The following is a 23,398-nucleotide window of genomic DNA, read 5'->3' on the forward strand; positions in this document are numbered from 1 at the left end:
GCATCCACTTCCATCAGTTATTGGATGAGAGTTCCATTTTTAAGTAATAAATTTTGAAATTATAATTATATCATCTCCTCCATTTCTTCCAGACCCTTTTCATGCACCCCTTTGCTTTCAGATTAATGGCAGGTATCTTAAATACATAACTACTACCTGCTCAAACTGTATAATGTTTCAAAATGTTTATATGTCTGGGCTGATCACTGGGTATAGGATAACCAATTGGGAGCTCTTCCCAGAGGAAAACCATTTCTTTTCTTTTCTTTTCTCTTCTTTCTTCCTGTCTTTCTTTTTTCTCTTTTTCTTTCTCTCCTTTTTTTTTTTTTTGGTTTTTTTGAGACAGGGTTTCTCTGTGTAGTTTTGGTGCCTGTCCTGGATCTCAAACTCACAGAGATCCTCCTGGATCTGCTTCCTGAGTGCTTGGATTAAAGGTGTGCACCACCACCACTGCCTGGCAAGGACAACCATTTCTGCAGTTCTCAGCATTCCCCAGTTGCCATTAGTTCCTTGTCTAGAGTTGAGGCCCCATGAGTTTCCCTATTCCATGTTAGCTGGTCCATTGGTGTCTTCCTTGTTTAGGTCTTGCTTAGACAGCTGTGTTGGTGAGCATTGTTGCAGCTTCTCTGACTTTTAATAGGCTGTAAGTTAATAGATAGATGTTGCTAATTCACTGCAGAGGTGACAGCCTGACCTCCACCTTAAAGTCAAATAGATATTTGCTAAGATAAAAGAAAACCAAATACTTAAGAAAGGAACTTTTGCTAGTGTAAAATCCAGAAAACAGCTCCCCCCACAAAAGTTCTCGTAAAAAAATGCTGTATAACATGATGAAAGCCATGCTCATTGTCCCCATAATCACAGCCACAGTCATGGTTTTCACCATGCACTTTTCAGCAGTGTCTTCAGTATTATTTAGGGATATTGCTTAAGGGAAATAGAATTATCTGTCAAGGTGTTGGGGAAACTGAGGATATAACTGTTAATACTTCTTAAGTTTTCTAGAGTGCATTCTAGAGAATGTAGAGGAGCTGCCTACCTTTCAGGTAAACCTTTATAAAGACTACTAGAGGTTGTACTTTGCTGTGATCATTTTATTGTACTTTTAGATGTTTTTGCAATCAACAAGGATGGAAAGCAGAGGTGTGTACAATTGTTATGTGACAACCCATGCCCTGAGAAAGACTTTTCCTGCACTTCCCATCATTGAAATGTAGAATAATAATCACAAAACTGGTGGGCACAGAACACTCCATCATCTTTTTTTTGGTCATAGACTACAATCTATCGAATGTAAGAAATTTACATTGGTTTCAAACTTCTTTGTGTAAAAAAGAAACATATGGGATGGACGAAACAGACATTAGCTTAGTATTAGGATACTTTCTCCTAAGTGAGTTCAAGAAACTTTAATGTGCCAGGCAGTGGTGGCACATGCTTTTAATCCCAGCACTCAGGAGGCAGAGCCAGGCAGATCTCATGGGCTATGGAGTGTTCCAGGAAAGGTGCAAAGCTACACAGAGAAACCCTGTCTCGAAAAACCAAAAAAGAAAAAAAAAAAAGAAACTTTAAAGTAGTGTCAGTGAATATTGTAATTGTCTCTATATGCATAGTTTTAGCTTTATACAAATAGCTTTCTCTCAAACTGCTAGAAAAAAACCTTAAGTAAGAGGATAAAATACTCAAAATTATTTTTCTTGGCCGGATTTTTTTTTTTTTTTTTTTGGCAGTTACATTTAGGAAACTCTGTAGCATACCAAGTTCTGAGGATTGTATTTGGACACACATCCATAACTGTAGTCATCAGTTTACTGACAACCATCTGCTTGGACACTACTTCCACCTCCTAATAACTAGTGTTAAATTAAAATGGCAAAAGATATTCTCAGCAGCAAAAGTTTTAAAAAGGCAACAGTATTTTTACACACACAATATGAATCAAATATTGATCCTATCTCATTGTCTAAACATGTTTAGATAACACTACCTATGGCTTTTCATCATTGCCGAAATCCTTGAAAAAAATAAAATAAAAAGCACCTCCATTCATCCCTGATTCTTTATTTATAGCTTTCCACCTCAGAAACTCCTGTTTTCTTGGCAAAATCCACTGATACGTTCTAGCACCTCCTCTATAGGAACATTTCTGTAATTGTCTTATTGGTCTTGGAAGAATAATTGTTATGGAGGAAGATCATGTTTTAGTAGATCCTAGATGCTCTTTGGAGTTATTTTGGATCCCTATTCATGATTAACTCATGGCTTTTCAGAACTTCAAATCTCATATCTAACATATTGGGTGGGAAAATTTAAGTCTCTCTCTCTCTCTCTCTCTCTCTCTCTGTGTGTGTGTGTGTGTGTGTGTGTGTGTGTGTGTGTGTGTGTGTGAGAGAGAGAGAGAGAGAGAGAGAGAGAGAGAGAGAGAGAGAGAGAGAGAGAGAGAGAGTTATATATGGAAAATCAGCAGCTCACATGGAATTGCTTCTGAAATACTTTACTTTCTCAGATAATTTCTGTCTCTTAGTGATGTTTCCTTCTGTGTTGCTCCTATTGTCAGTAGATTCTTATTGCTGCTAGTAACCCATTTCTCATCGTCTCAGAAGTCGTAGCTGGGAAAAACTTTTCCCTTCTTCAAACATTGAAGCAAAAGCATCTGGAAAGTTAACTTACTGTTTGTGTAACGTAGAAGAAGTACTTATTCCTGGTTCTAAGCAGTATATGTGGGAGGAAGCGAGCATTTGATAGGTCAAGTTTGAATGACTCATCTGAAACAGTCAGTTCCAATGTCAAGAATGCCACAGGAATGTGAAAGGTAGTTGGTGAATATTGGCAGAAAATTCCGAGATTTTGTGTGTTTTTTTTTTCTTCTGTAAAATGAAACAAAACATAGAATCAGAAAGAGAAAAGTCTGAGTATAATGCATTATAACCTTAATGTAACTTGGACTATTCATTAGGAACTGGTGAAAATTAGACATATTTTGGAAGTCATCTGAGTAAGTTTGATTACCAGGAGGTTCTCTTTGGAAACTTCCTCCTATATTTATCTTCATAAACATAAACAATTAAAGTGTACATAGACTTAATTCTGTCATTTTTGAAATTGAAATTTGAAGTAAAAAGTAAGTACTAAATTATCTATTCACTTCAGAAGTAAAATTCAATTTATAGAAAGAAGACTTGGATTTGACATGCAGAATTTGGTCTGTCTGTGCAGACTGAATGCATAGACCTGTTGCAAGAGCAGACAGTCCCTCTGGAACACTGGCTTGAAGTTCTTCCCACCTCACTATGATGGTGCATGGTATCTTTTCACCCATCCCCTCCACCAAATTAAAGAGTAGAAAATCTTCCAAAGTTTTTGGATGCTAACATGCATTCAAACTATATTATGTTTTTGTTTCTATTAAATGTTAGAGAATCTCCCATCTGTAATTTTCCTTATTCAGATTCCTAAGAACTTTAGAGAAAGCAGCATCACCTGGAGGGCTTGTTAGACTATCCTGATGTTCTCATTTAGTGTGAACCTAGAACATTTGGCCATGATATATTGATAAGATGATGTCTCATCCCAATGTCATTGCAGGGTTTGTCAGAACTCCACATTCTCTGTTTTATTCTGACTTTTAACTTTTTTAGTTGAAGCATAATGTATAGTATATGGTTTCTGGAGGTAGTAATTGATGAAAATAATAGAGAGGTTTCTACAGAATGCACTCCTGAATATTCCCTCAGCAACATATCCTAGAAAACACCTGTACTTTAAGTATCTTTTGTGCCCAGGTGCTGCTGATGCTGTAGATTTGAGCATTCAACTTTGAGATCTGCTAATTTCAATTTTTCTCCTTTGTGGCATAGACAACCTTGAGGTCTCTTTTTCAGCCAACTGATTACATTAGGAGTGCCTAGGTGTTTTGACACATTTGTTGAATTAATTTTAAGTTTCTGTAAGCAGACTTTTGTCAGCCTCTCTGTTAAATGCAACACATAGAAAAATCCTCATACTATTCCTTGGCATTTTAATTCTATTGAGCATCTTAGTGAACCCTGGATTAGATGCTCGAGGACTAGACTCTATTTTCTACCCTGTATCCAGTTAACAGTATTTTTCAGTATGGTAAAAACAGGGATATCAAAATCTCAGAAATGAGAATTGGACTTTGTATTTTCATAATATCACCTACCCAGTAGAGAAAATGTCCCTCTATCCTAATGTTTTCCAAGGAGATTCTCAAAGTGTATCACATATATCCACTATTAGTATCTGACACACATCCCAAAGTGTTGCATCTTCAACAATCCTCGCAGTAGTAGAGATAGAATGCTTTTGGAAACTATGCTAATTTTTGTGAAAAAAAAAAAAAGATTTTTGTGGAGAAGAAGCCAGGCACCATTAGCAAGGAATCACATAAGGAATCTCTCTCACATTGTATCATGAGAGTTGAGGATATAAATAGTAATTCTAAAGGGATTTATGGTAAAGCTGATTTAGTATATAATGAGTTATACATAAATTAGATACCACAATGAAAAAGCAAATTAGTGATATTAGCTTTTATATCCATATTAGCGATGCTATTTTAAGGAATAAACTGGCTCCTTGACTATTCTGAGTCTTTTAAGGGCCCAGTGTCTGAAGTGCATATGGCATGGCATATTCCCTTAGCAACATACCCAGAGTCAATGTCAAAAGAAACCATGGCAATAGATTCTGTACTAGAGTTTAGACTAGAGAGAATAATACTGAGAGAAAGGAGCAACTAGTTCCATATGAAAGGTACAGGGAATAACTCTAGAGACCACACTTTTGAAGCTAGTGTTATGGTTGAAACATGATAAAATATGACATTTATTGAATGGACACATAAGAACCTGGAATATTTGGCCATATTGATAAGATGATGTCTCATCCCGAGGCCGTATCATTGTGGGGTTTGTCAGAACTCCACATGTCTGTTTTGTTCTGAATTTTACCCTTTTTAGTTGAAACATAATGTATAGTGTATGGTTTCCAAAGGCAGTAATTGATGAAAATAATAGACAGGTTTCTACAGAATGCACTCCTGAATATTTTGAAGATTCAAGTTTAACATTATAGTTTGTGAAGTAGTCGACTATAGAGAATGGAAGGTCGCTATATACCTAATGAGCTCCTAGGTATTTGTGGATCAGATATATTTAGAAACTGTTTGTTCAGTGGATATGTTCTCATCTCTGAACATTGGAATCATCTAATGCCCTTTTAAAACTACCCAAACCTTACCCCTGCCCAATCATCTCTCCTTTTAAGACAAGAATTTCTCAGGTAAGTATAATATGCAATCTATTTGAATATCACTAATTTTGGCATTTACTCAAAGAAAGGTATACAGAGAAGAATACCCTCTCAAAAGAATTTTATTACAATTTAGGCACAGTTTAGGTGTATTATTTTACATATCCTTACCACACCACAAAACATTGAATCTTTTAGGAACACAGGGTAAGGTAGTATTAGTCCTGATTCTGCTTTACATGAGCCTATCCTTTAGTGAGTACTTAAAGCTTTCAGTAAGAAGAAATGAAGCATACCATATTAATATAGGTCAAACTACCCCTTCAGTAAGAAGTGGTATAGTTTACCAATTTCTTTACCCTATGAATTATATCTAGTATAAAGTGGTGGTGGGGTCATTCCTGATTTTCACTGTCATTAAAGAAACATGTTTTGTATAAAATTTCTGAATCTTCAGATGTATTTTTAAAATGTGTGACAAATTCATTTTCAAAGAAAAAAGAAAAGAGTTACGAGGTGACTGTTAAGTCCAAGTAATCCTCAATGTTCAGATGGAAGGTTTCAAAGACTCAATAAGGGATCAAAGTTGACTCAGGGAACACATTCCTGTCTTAACTCTGCTTTTAGTTTTTGTTTGTTGATTGTTTGTTCTTTGAGACACTCAAGTTTTGTGTAACATGTTTTGATCACATTCACTGACAACTCTTTCTAGATCCATCACACTTTTCCTATCCACCCAACTTTGGATCTTTCATGTTTTTTTTTAACCCATCAAGACCAATTTGTGCTGCCCAAAATATTCTTGGATGTGTTGTCCTTCACTGGATCATGGATGCTTTCCCAAAGGCTACACTCTCAGAGAAGACTGATGTTTCCTTACTCAGCAGGTAACAACTGAGAATCACTCCATGGCTAGAGGTGGGATTGCATGTCCAATTCCTCAGTTCATGCTTGCCTTTGGTCTGGTTTGGGCTTACACAGGTTTCACACATGCTGTCAAAATCACTGTGTGCTGTTGTCCTGTATATCTGGAAGATAATGTTTCCTTGCAATCATTCACCAAGTTCAACTTTATCTTGGACTTCAAGACTAGTTCTTCAGGAAACTTTGTTCTGTCAAGTCGCACATTTGAGAATATACTAAACCATTGCTTGAGCTTGGTGTTTCTATCTATTGTTTAGGCAAGAGAACTCTTTGAATGATTCCAAAGATATTATATATTCCTTTCATGTTTGTTATAATCTATGTTCAATTAAATCTGTGGTTCAAATGTTATGACAGATAATGTGAGTCATTGTTTCCTTAACTTTGTATACCATCTTTAATCCTGAGGAACTGGATGGAGAAACACATATGGATGTCAGTAATAGGGAGAGGTAAAGCTCTCATATTTGGTTTGTAACACTTGCTTCATTTTTAAAAGTGAATTATATATGTAAGATGATTTAAAACACCCTCTTAATGTTTTGTAACATGTAAGACGAGCTCTTCCTTTTTCCAATGCATATTGTCCAGTGATTTGTTGGTGTTACCTTACTGAAACTCAAAGTCAGAAAACTAAGGATATGTGTTTTCTCTAGACTGTCAATGGGTTTCATGGATTCATCTATATTAGGAAGGACAAGCTGCTTTGTTTATTACACTGATTAAGTGCTAATCTCATTCAGAACCATATTCATAGTCATACCCAGAGAACAGTCTTATCAGCTACATGAACACCCAGTGGCCCTGTCAGCCCAGCTCCTAAAATTAGCCATCTCCTTAACTATATGTATTTATGCATTTTATTTTATTTTGTCTTCTCTTATAACTTTCCTTTCTCCACATCTCTTTCTGACTTTGATCAAATAAAAGTAGGTTTTCATTGGTACAATAACATTATATTAATTCATTTAAAATTTGATTCAGAAGGACAATCTTTTGATCATTGTTTTACCTTCATACAATTTGTTGTTTCTGCCTAATGCCCATGTATATTTCAAGTTTTAAACCAAGGAAATACTCAAGTGCGTATTTTGCATTGAATTCCAAATATCTTTTGCATATGCCTTAGATGAAGACCGGATGTTGGCTATTAGTTACTAAGCAATGGTATTTATACTGTGTCGTTTATTTATGGTATATGAATGTTTTATGTGATTTGGAGGTAGTAAAGCTGCTTCTAGTTTATCTCTAGGATTAAAATTCCAGCATGCCTCTGTAATTTGGGACATGATACAATTAAAATGAATGGACACAGTGAGCCATGAGGGGAATCCTACCTTACCTCAACCCACTTATAAGAGTTCTCTTCAAGGAAATCTTTATGTACCACTAAATAATTAAGGAGAAGGGTGTAGCAGGAATCTTAAAGGGTCTTATTAATAAAATCAAACCTGGAGCCAGGAACTGGGCTGAATGCTGGAAGATCAGAAAGACAGAACAAGCCATAGCTACCTCACCTTGCTAGTTCCTCAGGTGATCCTCTTTCCTCAGGCTGGAAGCCTCTCAGTCCTCATCCAGAATGAGTCTCAGCTGAACTGCTGCTCAAAGCCTAAAAGCTTAACCAGCCAAATGCTTAACCAGCTAAATGCTTCTAGTTTCTGGTCCTCATGCCTTATATACCTTTCTGTTTTCTACCATCACTCCCTGGGATTAAGGGCTCACTTTCTGGGATTAAAGGTGTGTGTCACCATGTCTGGCTGTTTCCAATGTGGCCTTGAACTCAGAGATCCAGAGGAATTTCTGTCTCTGAAATGCTAGGATTAAAGGTGAGAGTGCCACCATTTTCTGGCCTCTGTATCTAGTGGCTGTCTGTTCTCTGACCCCAGATAAATTTATTAGGGTGCACAATATTTTGGGGAACACAGTACCACCACAGAAGTGTTGATTAATTTTCCTTTCCTTTGTACATAATGACAGTAAAGCTAGAATGCAAGAAGACAAACAGAAGGAAGATTCTACCAAGAACTACATATACTCCTTGGCAACGTCTAGCTGGAGGAAGATGGTCTAGAGTGTTCAAGTTTCTGCTTCCTTAGAAGGCCCACTGGGATGGAAAAAGCAATCTAAATTCATTCTTAAATCATCCACTTATTCTCAGTAGGTACCAGACTGCTCTGGCATATTGCCCATAGGCAGATGCATATGTTTGTGTGGGTGCCCTATATATAATTTTTTGAGCAACCAAGGGATCAGGAAATTACCAGAAAAGAAATCAAATCATACCACCCTCTGTGGTATAAACCACATTCTTCTTTTCAAAGAACATATAAATGACTAGGCCACATATTCTCGAATTCAGATTCTCTCCAATATTCAGATTCATTAAGCATTCTATATGCTCAATTATTATATTATATTTTATAGAACTCTAAAAATAATTAGCAATGAACAGACAAACTATAGAATTCTTGGAACATTAATATATTTTACACAGTGTATTGCCACCTACTTCTTAAGATTATGGAGTTCCCTTCAATCTACTTATTTTTACTTCACAGAATTCTATTACAAACATCATGTTTGGAGGAAATATTGACCTATTTTGTATAAGTTATTATCCAGTCTTGACAAATAGTTCCTAAATTTTTACTCCCTTTGCAAAACTTTGCTGCATTTTATTTATCTATTAATCTTTAGCAAATATTTGCAAAGTGCTCTGACATGGATGCTGTCCTTGATGGGATAGTGAATTGGGACTTTTCCTTCTCCCAATGATGATAATCATTTTTGCTCCATCTGTCAACAATACTAGTACAAAAAAATTAGTCAATCAAACAGCAGTTCCAATATTGCTTTTTTAAACAATACGGTTACCCCATGGAGAAATGTTGCTTTAACCTCTACCCTAAACTAAATTTCAAATTCTTCTGTTGGCTGTTTACCATACTGTTACACATGACTGAGAAACTTGGGGTCAGGGAGTTCTATATAAGGTTTAGGGAGCTAGAAGGTTTAGTTTTATTTATTTATTTATTTATTTGTTTGTTTGTTTGTTTGTATTTTTAAAATTTTGTTGTTTTTGTTTTAAGTCTCTCTAGAAAACAAACTCAGGAATACATATTGTCTGATACTCCCATCTTCATTTTTTAGAGCAGCTATAATAAGGTAGCACTGTCTGGGTAGGTTTTAGCAATAGAAGTGCATTGTCCTGTAGTTTGAGAGTTAACAGTATAAGATGAAGGTGCACACAGGGTGATTTCCTCTGAAAGCAATGCAGCAGATTCTCTTCCTTACCACTTATATATCTCCTGGTAGTGTGCCTGTAAATATCCTTATTCTTGATGGGTAGATACATCCATCCTATCTCTGCTTTTATGCTCACATGCCATTCTTCCTTTCTGCACCCACATCTGTGCCCTTGTACCCCTTTTTACTTTTATTTGTTTTTTTAAGATTTATTTTATTATGTGCATGTACATATAATTATAAAATAATTTATTTTATTATATGCGTGCATATATGTGTACGTATTTCTATGTGCATATACATGTTGAGTGACCACAGTGGCCAGAAGGTGTCAGATCCTCTGAAGTTGGGACTATAGGTGGTTGTGAGCCTCCCAGTGGAGGTACTGGTGTCAAACTCAGTTCCTCTCTAGCAATAACTATTGCTTTTATCCATTGAGCCAGCTCTCCAATCCCTGCTCCCTTATATAAAAACACTATTCATGTGGCATTATGAGTTCACCCAACCTTACCAAATTGCATTGGCAATGCTATTCCCAAACTAGGTGATATTTTGAAGGATAGAAATTTAATACTTCCACATATGAATTATTTGTGGCATCTTCCCACTACTGTGACTCACAGAAAAGTAGAGGAAGACAAGGTAAACTGAGTCACTTCTCCCACATTTTCTGTACTCCTGTCATAAGAGTTAGACTTTCTGTCATAAGAGTTAGACAAACATTTTCAAGACACACACACACACACACACACACACACACACACACATGCACACACACACACAAACACACACTCAATAAGCTAAAACATATTATAAATTTTATAATCAATCAATTATACCATTTACACTTTTGAGAATGAACATTGTATTAGTAAGTGTTCCCTAGAGTCACAGAACTTATGTATGAATCTCACTCCATATGTATATGGAGAGAGAGAGAACTTTTTGAAATGACTTGCAGGCTATAGCCCAACTATTCCAACAATGCTTAGCTGTGAATGGAAAGTCTAAGAAAGTCTAGTAGTTTCTCAGTCCTACAAGGCTTGGTGTCTCAGCTGGTCTTTGGTATATGCTGGAATCCTGAAGACGTAGGCTCCAATGCCAGTGAAGGAATTAATGTGCTGGCAAGGTGTGGGTAAGCGGGCAAAGGGGAGTGAAACTTTCCTTCTTCTGTCCTTATATAGGCTTCCAACAGAGGATGTAGCCCAGATTAAAGCCTCAAGATCTGGATTTCAGGTGTGCCCCTTGTTTCTGAATTGTAGTTCATTCTAGATATATTCAAATTGACAACAAAGATTAGTCATTACAAACATGTGTGCTAAATAAATTTCATGTTATTTTTATTACTCAAAAGGTCATATATATGAACTTACACTAGTACTCAAATATGCTTATCTCATCAGAATTTTCCTAGATTCTCTTGATAACTAGAAGCTGCAGTGAGTGTTTTGAAACTCAGGGTTTCCTTTGCCATAGTTATTTCACTGTCATTTGGAAGTGCTCCTTAAGGCTCCTGAGAAAATTCAGCTGATGATCTTTTGCATTTCTTAATCACTATGCAAACATAGTTATTTGTGTGTGAACATCTAATCAGGTTTGATATGTATAGTTATTTTCTTTGATTCCCTCATGATTCTAAACTACAAAATAAGTAATAATTTAATTAAAACTTTCTTGTACTTTTTAAGCACATAGGTTATTATATTTCCATTGCCTTTATCTGCTGTATAGCTAAATACCAGCTCATCACTGAAATAAATAGGTATTGAGAAATAATTTTATATAATTGCTTCAAATTTGGGCTTAAACAGATTCCCATTGATTTCTGCATATGCGTGTATGAAAGAGAGGGATAGATACCAAGAGACACGCAGAGATAGAGACAGAGACAAAGAGAGACAGAGGGACAGAGACAACAACATTTTACAAGCCTGCATTTCAGAATTACAGGGACTCTATAGGGGTGTGCTTCTCTGGAAACACTTGTTATTGCTTACATTTACATTTGGTGTACTTGTGTTATTCTGCATCCTCTCATGATTATATATATATATTATAATATTGCCAGTATTTACTCATCACAACTTTCCTCTTTAAAAGGAAAACAAACAAACAAACAAATGAGCAAAAAACAAGCTGGACTCACACATCTTATCCAAATAAATTTGTAGTGTAGAAGATTGCTTCTGCTATAAACTAATAGCTAAACATCTGTCTGGCCAGAAGCATTTCAATAGAAAAACAGGTTGTGAATTTTCAGAACAAGTCCATGGCACCCAATACTTGAGGATAAAATTGTGATTGTGGTAGGTGAGTGTGGTGGAGGGTAGTTGTGCTTTTGGAAGCAGTTAGACAGTTCTTTTCAACTCTTTTCATACATATTGACTTCACCATGTTGTCATAGTGGACATGATGGTTTTCAAGACAAAATACCTCCAGAATCTAGTATCTCCTTGGAAGTCAGCACAACTATGCATGTATTCTCAAGGGCTTTGGAGTCTATATAATACCTTACGTTGTATTTGCATGGAATATACGAATTGAGAGGACTGGGAATGCATTATAATATTTCAAAAGGGCTTTTGGAAGTCTAAGGAAGCTACAGAAATAATCTTCTCCAAAATTCTCTTTCCTCTTCCCAGCATGATCAACAATAATTCTGACATAAGCTCAAGATTTGCTCTCCCTTTTCAGGGTTTAAGATTTGCATAGCAGAATCTCTCATTTGGACAGTAAAAATGAGTGCTTGGTTTCTGTATTGCTTCATTTGCCAGATTTATATAGCACCTTTGATCTAAGGTCTGGGGTCCTTTCTTAGGTCAGCCCTTCCCCACCTTTTTATAATTGATCACTTGAGATGTAATCTGTGAATCACCCCAGTAGCTTCCTGTAAGCTCCCACTGGCATCATGTACTGCCTGCTCATGTCAGAACCACAGAAAACTATGGCATGTCACATCCATGCAGCGCCAGCTCTCTGCAGAGAAAGACATTCGTCAATGTCTTATTGCAACTGATGCACACTTGGGGAATTATGTTGTTACAAAATTGTGGCCATGAGACTAATAAAAAGATCTGCAAATATACAACAGAATGCCTTTGGTTGTTATTTTTGCCCCTTTTTTGTTCATCAAAGAATAGTATGTTAACGAAAAAATATACATTGTGTTTCTTTGTTAATGCCCATGCTAAAAGCACACATACAAAGAGGGACTGCCCCCAGGCAGCTAAAAGTGAGAGAGCAGATTCAAATCAGTAGTCTGGGAAGAGTAAATGATGGCCCAGCCAGGCAGGTCTCCCCTGCAAAAAGCTGCTTTTCTGAAGAGTAAGCTTTGCTCTGAGCTCCTTGCTTTAAAGGGCTGAAGGAGGATAGATGCCTCCTTAGTTAATTGTCAGCTCACACCTTTCTTTAATGAGTTGCCTAGAAGTTTATGGTTAAGTTACCCTGGTGACTCAGGTAGGGTTTCTTTCAACTCCAGCTGAGACTGTCAGAATAGGAAAAAAGGGGGTCCGCTTTCTGATTAATGAAAATAATAATTACGTACAGATGAAAGCAGAAAGGGAAAGCCAAGAGCTTCCACGTTACTTTAAACAAAGAAGAGTTAAGGCCTTATCTTAACTACGCGTTGGCACCGCAATGCGAAATGGTCATGCAAAATTAATTTTTAATGTGTTCAATTTATATTAAAAATTTCTGCAAGTGTGTGAATTTTTTTTCCAGGGCTAGAGTGCTACTTCATTTACAATATTCCCTGAAGGTGTTTTTTTTTTTAAAGAGACTCTTAAACTGAAGCCATTTTAAGGGTTTTATGAGACATTATGTGAGCTTTCATATGCAAGTTAGTCGTTAAGTACCAGATATTATATTCTGTAATATGCTTAAGTGATATTAGAGGCTGTATATAGCCTGCAGTAATGGCTATTGCTGCTTTTTTAATTTATCAAGAAAATGTTGCTTAAATAAGGAGCAAATCAATGCTGGGTTGTACAAAATATAAATGTAAGGAAGTAACAGTATTTTTTTTATACACTTGCTTCTTCCAGCTTCACTGAAAAGAAAAAATACAACCTACTTTCAAGACTGTTATTGGCAGAAATTGTAAGGAAAAAACAAAATAAGAGTATATTTCCAATTAGAGAGATGCTAGGAGCACACAGAATGACATTGAACAATGGGTACCCATTGCTACTCCGTGCTTCTCGATGGGCATAAAGAAGAGGTTTATGCCTTGGATAATTGTTGTTTGTGTGCTTTCTGGCATTCAGACAAACTGAAATCTCTTGTTTGTCTTTAACCAGTTCAGGCTTTGACTATTCTGCTGCTAAAGGAAATGTTTGTATTAAGCTGGGTTCACTGGTCAAGCTTTGAAAAGCATAGATAAAGGCATCCCCTGGTGAGGGATGTTGACTAAACAACACACGAACAAACAGCAACAACTGAAGACAGATTCTTGTACAACACCCTCCTATCCTGTTATCCATCACTGCTACTTCATAATGTGGAGAATACTGTGAATGCTCAGTCTTTTTTTTTTTTTTTTGTATAGTTCCAAACTGAAATAATTTAGTTGACTAAAAAGAAGACATTGCTGGTTATTGACAAAATACCTAGTATATCTGAAATCTCAACATCATGGATATAAGAATTAGACAAAATATAAAATCATTTCTCACAAAAAATATCTCGAGATGCCAAATAATCCCAAACAAAATAAACCTGGCACTGTGGAAATTATTTTTGCTTGCATTTTTTTTCTTTAAAAGGCAAATAACTCCCTGGTTATTATAGCATGAATTTAAATTTTAGTTATAAATTACTTCACTGAGATCCTGGCTGACTTCAGCATTCTATTCTATAAAATATAGTGTAAGAAATCAATGCAGGTATTGTTAATAAGGATCTCAGATACCTGGAATCTATAATATCAGGTTTAACATTAAACTTTTAAATGAAGAAACAAAAGCAATTAGCTCTCCCAAATGAAATATACAAAGCAGTGAATGAAATTATGTAGTAAGCACTTTACTCTGGTAGCACAATTGTCTGTGGAAGTTTCACACACTCAACTTAGCACTTACTCACAGCATGCAAAAAGAAAGTTGTTATAATTTCCTTTACACTACATTTTGCAAGACAAATAACAATAAACCAAAATGCAAAACTATGTGCTCAAAGTATTACAGATTCCATATGTGCTTAAAACTTCCATATGTAAAACACAGGTTAGTGATTATTTATTGATGAATTTTCAAATTTGTTCTCCAAATATTATCAAACCACTCCAATTTATATTTCTGACATATTGCTTTAGGATTCTGAATGTTTGTATATTACCTTAAGAATCACCAATTCTGTAGTACATTGTGATCATTAGCATGCCCATGTCTGGTATACTTTTGGTCAACTAATTATTAAAGAATGATCATGAAGTAGTTTATATAATAGAGGTAAGTATCAGCTAAGCAGAGTGATTTTTTACATTACATGACTCTGTCCACCAGTTTTCTGACCTTTTGATCTGAGGATGAATCTATTTCCTAACACTCCTTGTCATCACTCTTATTATCTCTGTCTACACTGGCAGACAGAGTTTTTCATTTACAACCTTGTCACATTGTAGAATCATTCTATGTATTTACATATTTCCTGATCCTCCTGGGACAATATTCCAACGTAGTTCCCCACCTTTCTTCCCCAGCCCAGCTGCAGATTCCTCTCTTCTCTCTCTAAGCAGTGTGATTAAATACATTTAAAATCAACATCATCTTTCCCGCTTGCCTATCCTCTCCCAGCTGCTGATGCCCACCCGATCCTTCTTTTAGAGTCAGATTTAATATGAATCTCTAAAATCAAAATCATTTTCTATTTCTTTGCCCTAGCCCAGCAGCTGCAGATTTCTTCTCCAGCACTGTTCTTAGTCTGTAGCTCACCAAAATGCTTCTTAGGAAAACACACAATTGTTTTCTTTCCCGATCCAAACTGCTAGAACCCTCCTGACTTCCCTATTATACTATTTATATTGGTATAAGGATTGTGAAGATGATCTCATTCAAAGTTGTATAGAATTGTTGTTGTGTGGAAAGAAGTGGAGTTGCTTTAAATGAATGAATTTGGGTATAAAATGGCACATAGGGCCATTTGTACTACTCATTCATATATAACATACTTAAATACATGTACATTCTGTACACTTGATCAATATAGCTAAGTAAAACTGAAAAGAGCTTAGCTCTACTAGATCTCAAAATAAACATTAAGAAGGAATAAGTAGAAATAAGCAAAGTTTGGTATTTTTTTTTTGGCAGAGAATTTATTTATTTAGCAACAGCAGTATAGTTACTTACACTTTCTCCAAATGTTTTATCTCTTTTTCCATCGCACCTGTCCCTCAGTGAATAGAGCCACATCTGTCTCTTCTTGGCATAAGGAGAGCACAAGTACATCTGTGAGTGATGATTTCATTTCTGAAGGAAACAGTGTGCACTTTTGCACTCCTGTGGTTTAAAGTAAAAGAATGCACAGTAGATTTTGTATCTTGCCGAAAGGCTTCTAAATAGCAAGTAGAAAGTTTGAAATTGGTACAGAAATATTGTTTGCAACTGGGAATGCTATGAGTGCTACCTATATCTATGTATGTGTATTATATATCTATGGATATACACCTCTATATACTCACATATGTTTATATATAATTTAGAAAACAAAACAGTTTGTAAATACTTCGATGTTTTGTAAGGCAATAGGATGGTAATGGTTTGCATATTTCAAGAATATTTCTGAAAGATGAAGATTAATTTTAGGGAGAGAAGAATTTGAGATGTTAATTGATGCCAATTAGATTTACTCATTGTGAAAATTTAGGGCATTTTGTATCTTACACACTTCAATTTTAATATAAAGAGCCAGTCTCTATGCAGAATCCTCTAATAGTTAATATATTGGAGGAGGATACGTGTAGTTGGAGTTTTCTCCAGTCTCGTCTGGGCCCGCAGCCACTTAGACCCAAATAAACACAGACGCTTATATTAATTAAAACTGTTTAGCCTAATGGCTCATGCTTCTTGCTAGCTAGATCTTACACTTAAATTAACCCATTTCTATAAATCTACACCTTGCCACGTGGCTTGTGGCTTACCGGTGTCTTACATCTTGCTACTCAAGGTGGCAGCTGGCAGTGTCTCCTCACTCAGCCTTCCTGCTCCCTGAATCCTCCTCTCCCTTTGTCCCTCCTATTCTTCCCTTCCTGGCTACTAGCCAATCAACACTTTATATATTAACCAATCAGAGCATCCAGAGCAATATCCACAGCAGATAGGTGGCAGATTATTGAAGCCACAATTTTTTAGATTCAAAGCAGAAGACACAATCTGAACATAATTCTTTTCTACCCCCAAACCTGGGCTAATTCCAGGGCATTCTGGCACTGGAAAGGTGCATGTGTGGCGGGGGAGTCCACCTTTCTCTGTTCTGCTCCCTCCAATGCACTTCTGTGTCCCAGTACCGCCTCACTTCTGTCCATTCTACCTGGACACCTGGCCTCTGTCGGAGAGCCCCAACATTGGTTTCCCTCCACTCCATGTTGAACTGCCACCAGAGAACATATTCTTGATCTCACTTCTAATCTCCCATTTCCTTGCTGATAAATCCTTCCAAGGTTCCCCACTGCCCACAGGAGAAAGCCTCAAATCAGTTTGCGGCTGTTATTGATAAGGACATTACACATTGTAGACGTGTCATCATGAGGCTTTCAGACGGACCTCTCTTTGCACCCACCCTCCTTCCTACCACAATGAATGTTGTTTCCAGTTTCGAGATGCTTGCTGTCTCTCGTTTCTCTCAGCTTGTTCAATGTCATTCCTCACACTCAGCGCAGTGCCCTTCTTCACCCCTTCCCCACTGCCAGCCCTCACATACACGGTAGCTAGTGGGGATGAGTGGAGTCTTGAGAAGGTGCTTGAAGGATTATAAGCTCAGATTTCACCACCTTCACTTTTCCTTTCCTCCTTTTCGGGTGTTTTACCATGTGGAGGATATCAGCTTAGGCTCTGTGGAGATGTTGAACAGGCAATGCCGCTGGACTAGGCAATGCCCTTAGGTAGAGTGAATTGATGCAGAGTACTGTTGAACTAAGCAGTACTGTAGCAGCATAGTGGACAGGATGGCCCAATCATTTTGCAGTTTGGCACAAGAAGTGAAAACAATTTTTCTGAGATACTTTCTTCTTATATATCATTATCTCACAATATTTTCACTTAGAAATATAATTTCCAGAGATGATAATGTTGATACAATAATTGGAGATGTTCACAGAGAAGCCTTGAGATGATTTCCTAATCTCATCTGTTATGGTTTCCCAGTGCTTTGCAGGTCTAGAATCTAAAGAAAAAAATCCAGCTTTAGTACTCTTTCTCTGAAGTCTATTTATTTTTTCTTGATGATTCCACAGTGAAAAGCAAGAATAGCTGCTTGCCACCGCTGTATCTGTTCCTGAAGCTGATATCCCAGGTCTCACCTATCTTTTCAAATAGCACTGTCTTCTCCAAGGCAAAACTTTTACTATGAACTGAGTTGGGTTTTGTTTTTCTTTCAAGGACGCTGCTGATCTCTAGGCAGCTGCTGTAAGGTCTTATTACCATCTCCCTACTCCTTGAGAGAAACTCTGAACTGCTTTCCTGTCTCAAACACTTCATCCTCCCAACCCCCAAAGACTGGACCACCTCCACATGGCTACAGTGCTGACCCTAGCCATGCGTCTTCTCATGCTTTGCTCTCTCTCTCTCTCTCTCTCTCTCTCTCTCTCTCTCTCTCTCTCTCTCTCTCTCCTCTCTCTCTCCCTCTCCCTCTCCCTCTCCCTCTCCTTTCCTTTCCTTTCCTTTCTTCCCTTCCTACCTTTCCTTCTCTTTCATCTGAAGGTGAGAAGATCAAACTGCATAATTTACCAGCACTTGCTGGGTGGTCACACCTTCTTCTATCTGGCCTAACCCAGCTGCCATCTGTTCTCCTAAGCACCCCAGGCCATCCTGCCCTTGACAATACACTGTGGTGTTATAGGCAGAAAAATGAGCTATGATAGTAATCTGAAATTCTTTCTGCATCTATAGTGTGTCCAGTTTCCTGTGTTTTGTTGGTTTCAGCCAGTTTGTATACAAACATTCATAAGTTTCCTTTTGTTTTTCTTTTGCCAAAGAATACATTTTTTTAAAAAAAAAAATCAAACAATAGGCTTACATGATAGAACTCTTGACTTTTAGGTGAATGTATAAACATTTAAAAATCCTTATTGTATACCCAATGAAACAGAAACAGTCATTTCAGTGTTTGTGTGGAAATTATAGATTTAGTGTATTCTCCAGTAGATGGTATGCCATTCATTTTACTCATTAGGTGAGTTTAAATTTAGATTTTTTTTTAGAAGCAGATATTACAAAGAATATAGATCCAGAAGATTTTCCACCTACTGATATTTCCCCTAATTTTAAGCATGTCTACCATTTACAGATTCTTTGGATTTGTCATATGATTTCTGTTGTTATACTTAAAACTGATGTTATCTAGAACAAAATTCTACCATAATATATCAATTAATGTACATTGAGCATTTAAAAGCTGAGATGGACACTGCAGCACATTTCTTCCTGGTCATATTCTTTTCACTTCTGCAGAAGAAAGAAGCTTTGATTCCAGCAAACATTGCAAACCTGTACACTTGTAATGATCTTCATTTTTATGGTATATTGCTTACTGTGTAGCTTCAAATACAGAATGGTACTGTCTAGTTTTATTTAGTAAATTTTAAGTATGATAGACAATGCCTTTCTTTATAATTTAGATAATGTGGTTCATTGATTATGAATACCTTCCCATTCCCCCCCACCTCCACCCCCAGACTCTTAGTTGAATGTTTGGTCATTAGGGAGTGAACTACTTGACAGGGATTAGAAAGTATGCCCTTGTTGGAGTAGGTGTGGCCTTGTTGAGGAAGTTTTTCACTAGGATTGGGCTTTGAGGTTTCAAATGCTAAAGCCAGGCCCAATGTCTTTCCTTCTTCCTGTTGCCTGCAGATCTGAATGTAGAACTCACAGCTGCCTCTCCAGCACCATGTCTGTCTGCATGCTGCCATGCTTCCCACCATGATAATGGACTACATCACTGAAACTGTAAGCCAGCCCCAATTAAATCCTTTCCTTTATAAGAATTGTCATGGTCATGTTGTCTCTTCACAGGAATAGAACATAGGCAAAGACGATTAACTAGTAAAAATTTAGAATAATTGGCATTCAGATTCTATTCCTAGACTTAGTATATCTTTCCTTCTGAACAAAGCTATGTTCTACATTTAAAATACTGAACATGCATTTCCTTCATTTGAAAACCAAATAGAAAATCAAAGTCAGAATTATGGAAGAAAATATTTTAAAGATTTCAAAGTATACAATGAAATCATAATAGTTGCTTTTGGCTATGAAGTGTTTATTTGATATCATATATAAGTGATAGAAATGATGTAGTTGATATTTCTGAGCATGTCCAGGAAAGTGCTTATAACATGACATTGTAGTAGCATTTGTAATCATAGTAAGTCTGGGGGATGTAATTGAAGTTTTAAATATTTATATATTTATCCCATTTACATCAGTTCATTCATTTTGTCATTGTGATGGCAGCTCTCAGCATCTGGACCTGAAGTTTTCTTGGGCTAGATATATAACTTAGGCACACTGTCTTCACTTCTTCAAAACACAACCGTCACCTTCATTAGTAAGACTGATACACTAGTTCTGTTTTTACTAAATAATACTTAACAACTTATAGTGGTCAATCCAAAGTCTTGGGCCTTTGTTAAGGTGGTAAAGGAGGTTACACTGGATTTTGCATCTGTAATGTGTTTTAGTAAAAAAAAAGTCCAAGATGACAGCAAAGTTAAGAAGGCCATGCAGAATCAAACTTCAATTAGCTCCAAGGCTGAGATAGTTACCAGCTAGCCTATACAGACAAATTTCAAAATGTCTATGTCACAGATAATTTTGAAGATTAGATGAAAATACAAGCTGTTTGGGTAATATCAGTAGGAAATTGATACTACTATTTTTCATGGGGGTTGGGGAGGTGGGTCAGTGGATAAAGCATGAGGGCCTGAGCTTAGATTCTGAGCACCCATGTAGAAAGGACAACATAGTGGCTGAGGCCCATAATCTCATTGCTGGAGGTAGACATAGGAAAATCCCTGGCTAGTGAATCTAGCTAATAGGTGAGCCTTAAAATCAGTAAAAGATCCTATCTCAAAAAAGTAAGATAGAAATGCAATTGAGAAAGACACTGGATCATGATACCTCTAGACTCTGCAAATACTCATAGGACACCCCACATTCACACACATACATAACCCTGAGTAAACCAATGTGAAAAGAAAAGGACACTTTTGTTTCTAGGGGGATCTTCAATTGTGGAGTCACATTCAACATGGTTCTCACATTTTGTCCAATTGCAGCAGCATCACAGCTTAGGCTAGAAAAAAACTGGAAAGCATTTTGAAGATCATTAATTATTCTCCTTTAAAAAATCGCAACAATGCATACTTTCTGAGTTATTCAGTGAATAAATCAATATTTAAATATTTTAATGCAATTTTAATACAAGAACCTTTATTATCAAGAAAGGAATTCTGGAGATTCAGTCATGAAAATATGTCAGAGATTCCTGGAAAAGAAGTACTTTCTTTTTTTTCTTTTATGTTTGGTTATTTTGCAGGCAACAAGATTTTATTGATTATATTTTCTATTTTGAAAAAGGAGATTCTGTTTGGAAAGTGATGATTTTCCAAAATATACTAGGGGAGTTGAGTATAACATTTTAAAAGAAAAGAAGAAAAAGAAGAAGGAGGAGAAGAAGAAAGAGGAAATAGGTTTATTGTTTTGTGTTGCATTCATTGAACACAGAGCACTAAATTACCCTGAATGTCCTGCCAGGCTGTAGAAAAAGCCTGTCATATCTGAAGTTCACATGAACAAACTTCTCTCCCATTCTTCTCAGTTAAATTGAAAAGCATTGCAATTAGTAATTAAACCCTGTCAGTAGTCTGGCCAAAAAATCCTGTGTATCCCTGCAGTGTGTCTTTGGAATGCCATGCTGAGGGGACACAGCCAGCAGGAAGCTGAGCGGTGGATCCCACTGAGAACATGTTCTTTTGTGACACCTATCTCAAACCAAGGTAAATGTATGAAGAACTAAAGTCTCTCTCTCTCTCTCTCTCTCTCTCTCTCTCTCTCTCTCTCTCTCTCTGTCTCTCTCTGCTTCTATCTATGTAAATCTCTGTCTCAGTGTCTCCCTCTGTCCCTATCTGTTTCTATCTTGCATGTGTATACATTTTAAAAAATAGTAAGTTTGGTTGGGTTCTAGTTAAAAGTACTGTATTTGTTTAGGTTGGGAGGAATTCTGAAGGCCAAGAATGGACAGAAACAATGTAGACCATGAGTATCTCACCAGATTCCTTTGCAAATTGGACTTCAATGTTCTCTCTATGGCTTTCCCTGTTCTTCAGTGTCATGTTTGTCCTTCAGGACTTGGAAGCTTACTTAAAAAAAATCACCACAAATCAGTGAACATTCTGGAACCAGTTACTGTCAAAAGCACACCTATTAAAACAAATCCATGGAGACTGCAACAGTTCCCTGAGACAGAGCCTGCCAGCAACCGACTGGAGTAAGAGGTGAGTCTTTATCCTCATACTCGAATACCAGCCCCTAGGCTTTGGGCCCAGTGGCACAACCCTGTGCCACAACACCACCACCCATTGCAGTTCCAGTTTCAGGCCAATTGGCAGGCAGACCTCCTGCACATAGGTCAGACTACCACCATCCCATCAGACCCTGTAACCCAAGCCCCACTTCTGCCAAATCCCACCCACCCTCCTAGACTGCAACTCTTCCCTGAGATAGAGCCTGCCAGAACCTGACTAGGCTAAGAAGTGAGTCTTTATCCTCACACCCAAATACCCCAGCCCCTAGGCTTTGGTCCTAGGGGCACAACCCTGCACCCCTACACCACCACCTATTGCAGTTCCAGTTTTAGGACAGTTGACAGGCAGACTTCCTGCACACAGGTCAGACTACCACCATCTACCACACACTAAGACTGCAGCTACTCCCTGAGACAGAGCCCACTAACTCCAGATGGACTAAGAACTGCTCCCTAAGATAAAAAGTCTATCAGCATCAACTAGACCAAGAGCTCCCGCTGGATCAAGAGTATCAATCAGACCAAGAGAGGCTCCCTCAGACACAGACACTGCTTGCACCAAGTGGAGAAAGAGATGGGTAGATGCCAGTGCAAAAATACAGTCAACAACATAAAGACCATTATGGCTCCATCAGAACGTACATTATCAAGACCTAAACATCCCAACACAGAAGAAATAGAAGATATCTACCATAAAATGACTTTAAGCAGATATTAGAGATCTTAAAAGAGGAAATTAAAAATTCCCTTAAAGAAATCAAGGAAAACTCAAACAAAAAATGGGAAGAAATCAGCAAATCCCTTGAAAGACAAGAGAAAGCAATTAAACAAGTGAGGGAAACAGTTCAATATTTCAAAACTGAAATGGAGTCAATAAAGAAGACACAAACTGAGGTAATGCTGGAAGTGAAAAATATGAGTAAACGAACAGGAACTAAAGATGCAAGTATAACCAACAGAATGCAAGAGATGGAAGCACGGATCTCTAGTGTTGAAGATATGGTAGAAGAAATAGATTCATCAGTCAAAGAAAACACTAAAGCCAACAAAGTCATGATCCAAAATGTCCAGAAAATTTGGGACACCCTGAAAAGACCAAACCTAAGAATAATAGGGATAGAAGAAAGAGAAGAATACTAAGTCAAAGGCACAGAAAATACATTCAACAAAATCATAGAAGAAAACTTTCCCAACTAATGAAGGAAATACCTATAAAATT

The 23,398-nt window shown here is 37.0% G+C and overlaps 1 long non-coding RNA gene across 1 annotated transcript in view; it reads right to left on the reverse strand.

Moving 5' to 3' along the window:
* Nucleotides 1-428: 428 nt before the first annotated feature.
* The window catches only part of LOC118581142, a 63,839-nt gene continuing 40,869 nt past the window's right edge, over nucleotides 429-23,398 (reverse strand). Inside the window, exons 5-6 of the long non-coding RNA XR_004944664.1 lie at nucleotides 2,671-2,867; nucleotides 429-641 (exon numbers count right to left, since the gene is read on the reverse strand). This is a non-coding gene — a long non-coding RNA (uncharacterized LOC118581142). The remainder of the gene's footprint in view (nucleotides 642-2,670; nucleotides 2,868-23,398) is intronic.

The sequence above is a fragment of the Onychomys torridus genome, chromosome 4 (assembly GCF_903995425.1).
Source record: "Onychomys torridus chromosome 4, mOncTor1.1, whole genome shotgun sequence".
Taxonomy (NCBI): domain Eukaryota; kingdom Metazoa; phylum Chordata; class Mammalia; order Rodentia; family Cricetidae; genus Onychomys; species Onychomys torridus.